Below are 3,730 nucleotides of genomic sequence, written 5' to 3' on the forward strand. Positions count from 1 at the left end.
AATCGTTTCACTGAAGGTGCCAGAGCGACTACCCCCACGGGCATGGACTCTTATTTGCATCCTACTTGCATCTAGCTTGCATGTGAGTTATTTCCCCTTCAATTGACACAATTCCCCACGGCCTTTCTCAGTTACTCTGAGACTCCAGAGTCTTGGCCAGCCTCGGATTTGTCCCCATTCCTCCAGATAATCTCGGGCCCCTTGGTACCTTTCCATCATTCGCTTTCAGCCGTCTACCTACCCCAGCTTCAAAGCAGCGACCCTAAACTAACCTAGCAGGCTGGGTTCGAGGAGCCAAGAGACCTGCGCCGCCTGGCGGCTGGTCAGAAGGAGGCTGAGGGCGAGGGGTTCTGTTTCGCCTTCTCTGGGACGTGGAGTTTTGGAAAACGTTCCCCGGAGCTTCCAGAAGCTAAATTTACCTCCTCCGGCCCTGGGGGGGGCGCAGAGATCCCGGTGGCGATTAGCGATGCGCCGCAGCCGGCTCCAGCCCAGAGGCCCGGAATAGGCGCGGAGTTATAAATAGTGCCACCCGCAGGTGTGGGGGGAGTCGACGGGAGGGGGTACCCCTGGCGGCCACGGCCCCTTCAGGTGGGTTGGGCGGTCGCGGTGGGGCGCTGGGGGGCGGCGGGCGTGGGGGGGGCGCTGCGGTCTGAGCGCCCCCAGTGGTTTCCTGGGCGGCGGGTTTTTCGAGGGAAGCGGAGGCAGCGGGGCAGAAGGGGAGTAAGGGGGAAGAGGTGGGCGCCTGCCTCAGGCTGACACTCCGCTTCCAGCTCAGCCTCCCACATTCCGAAACAGGCCCCCAGACCCACTCACGCAGGACCCCGCCCAAGCAGAGCCTCGCCTCTCTTGCTGCCAGAAGCCCTCACTTCCCCAGGCTCTGCAAGCATCTATCTTCTCTGCAGCTACCCCTCGGCGCACGTGGCCCAGCCAGTCCCGGCACCTGGCAGCCACTCCGAGTCGCTCTCCCCAGCCCCAGGTATAGAGACCTCCCAGCTGGGGCTTTCATCCCTCTCTTAGGGCGAACACCTCACTCTCCGGGTGTCTGCCCACCTCCTGTTACTTCCCCCAAATATTAAGGTCTAGCTGGTCGCCTGAAGATTTAAGTCTGAACGTGCGTATGAGACGCTCCACTATCCCCAGGAGGCCCCTGCAGGCCCTACACTTGCCCTTCAGCTACCAGTTCCAGTCTGGGCCTGGTGGAGGGGCCCGGGGCCGGGGCGCCAGCAGGCCCCTGGGGCCCCTGCAGGGGTTTCGTGGGAGGGGTGGGGCCCCCAGTCAGCGCTTCTCAGCCACTGCTGTCTCAGTGGTTTGGCGCGGTAAGAGCTCGGAGTTGGGGGTAGGAGGGAATTTCAAGTCGGGGTTCCCCCTTCCGACTTCTGAGTGAGGAGAAGAGCTATTTGTACCAAAAAAAAAAGAGAGAGAGAGACAGAGAGAGAGAGAAACATGGGAGGGGGGTTACTGAGGAACTAACTGTAGGTTCCAAGACTTTAGGGACTGAAGCGGAGAGTGGCAATCCAACTGCAGAATGACCCAGGCTGTGTCCAGCCAGACGTCAGACGCGATCCCCGAGACATGGGGGAGTGAGGCTAGGCGAGCCCGAGGCACTAGGCGCCAACCGTGTCTCTGTACCCAAGGGCTGGTGCTAGGGTGCCCGCCCTTCTATTGCCTCTGGAGACCTTGGCTGTGCCCTGCATGGGCCACGTACCCCACCCCATTTTCCTCGGCTACGCCCCCTCCTCCCTGAAGCAACCCCCTCTCCATTTCACTTGTGCGTCAGGCACTGCCGCCTGGCCCCTGGCACTGCCCTTCCCCACGCCAGCGAGACCCCGACGGCAGGAGAAGGAAGTAACAAACCCTGGCCTGGACCCCACCCGCTCCGGGCCCTCCGGACCAGAATCTGTGGGGCGGGCTGAGGAAAAAAACCCGGAGCAGTGACCAGCCTTGGGACCCAAGGGGGACAGAGACTATAGGAAAACCCGGAGCGGATTAAAAGGCGGAGCACCCCATACCCGCTGCTACCTCCTCCTTCCCATAGACCCCCTAATTCTCCAGTGAGATAATGTCTGGAGTGGGGGGCTGTTTGGTTTGGCCTGAGCTCTCAGGGGCGCCTCACACTTTCCTCCCCTGGCTGGGGCGCAGAGCAGCGGCCCCGAGGCTGAGTCACGGCCGGAGGGAGACAGAGAGAGGGAGAAAGAGGGAGGGAGGGAGAAAGAGGGAGGGAGGGAGGGAGGGACCCGGACTCCGCCCCTCCTCCTGAGCTGGGATCCCGGGTCAGCCAGGGTGAGGGCCAGGGCCCCCCTGGCGCCGCCCACTGTGGTCCAACAGGTTGAGCTGGTGTCCCGCGGAGCCACCTGCTGGAAAGGGAGGGAGGCCCCCTGCGGAGGGGGGTGGGGAGGGAAAAGCGAGTCCGACCCGGTTCGGCCTGGCTGGCCGCTGGGGAGCCGAACCTGGCCCGAGGTAGCCGGATTTGATTCCGTTTGACATTAGTGGGAGGGGCCCTTTGGGGTACGTAGCGCCGCAGGCCCAGTTGGAAGCGTCCCTTACAGGCTACCTTTCTCAGATGGTGGGGCACGCACTGAAGTACTTATCCAGGTCCCTCTCAAACCCACCCAAACACACATTCTAAAACACCCAGGCCCCTCTCGCCACCTGGGTCTCAGCGAATCCACGTCAAGACGTCCCTCCTTCCTGGAGACTCAGTTTCTCCACTTAGGGAATGGGCGGAATGGAGGCGGGGAGCAGATGCGTGAGCGCGCCTCCCCCTCCGCCTCCCCTTTCACGGACCGGGCCCCTCCCCTCTGACAATGCCAAGGCCGCAGCGGGCACCGGCTAGAGCGCAGAGGCTGCTTGCCCTGGGCGCCGTTCCCTCCCCGCGGGGCGCCGTCACGCGTGGGGAGGGACGCAGGGTGTCCGCAGGCTAAACTCCCCCACTCCGAGAGGGGGTGGGGCGTAGGGGCCGGAGTTGAAGGTCTGATGGTTCCCCCACCCCCACCTCCCTGGGCCCTGACCTGATTCTAGCCCCTCACGGGACCCCCTCCCTCAACACCCCAACTCACCCCCACCCAGCCTATCTTTAACTCTCATATCCTTCCCTCTTGAGGTCCTGACCCTACAGAAGCCCCTCTTGAAGGAGAGAGAGATCCTGAAGAGGGTGCTCACTTCCCTGGCCACTGCGGACACTGCCCCCTCCCCCCTTCCCTCCAGGTTTCAGGCCAGCCCCTCGGCTCCGCCCCCTGCCAGGACGAACGCAAGGCGGGACCCACTTGGGATGGGCGGTTGTTCAGGCCAATGGGCGAACCGGGCGGTGGAGTGCAGGGGCGGGGCGGAGCCGAAGCAGAGAGCTGGATGGGGGTCGGGGGTGGAGTTCGAGTTAAGGTGGACTGAGAGAGTTACAGGCAGGAGACGAGAGGGAGAGAGGGTGGGGGGAGAGGGACCGTGGCAGGTGAAGGGAGACAGAGCAAGAAGGAAAGAAGGAGGGAAAGGAGGAGGGTGGGAAAGGCTAGGAGAGCTAAGTAAGAGCTTGGAGGAAGGGAGTGAAAAAGGAGGGAGGGACCCATCTGCGCCCTGCATGGACTGGCTGGACGAAGGGGTTGAAGTTTATGTCCTTATTGGGCGGAGGGAGGGGGGCCTGGGGGGGCGGGTGAAAAACCAGGAAGTGACAGAGGGTGTTGCTAAGGGTTGGGGGGGGAGTTTGGGGGGTGGCAGGGGCGGGGGGAGGGAGGGGAGGGAT

This window comes from Lemur catta, chromosome 3 (genome assembly GCF_020740605.2).
Source record: "Lemur catta isolate mLemCat1 chromosome 3, mLemCat1.pri, whole genome shotgun sequence".
Classification (NCBI taxonomy): domain Eukaryota; kingdom Metazoa; phylum Chordata; class Mammalia; order Primates; family Lemuridae; genus Lemur; species Lemur catta.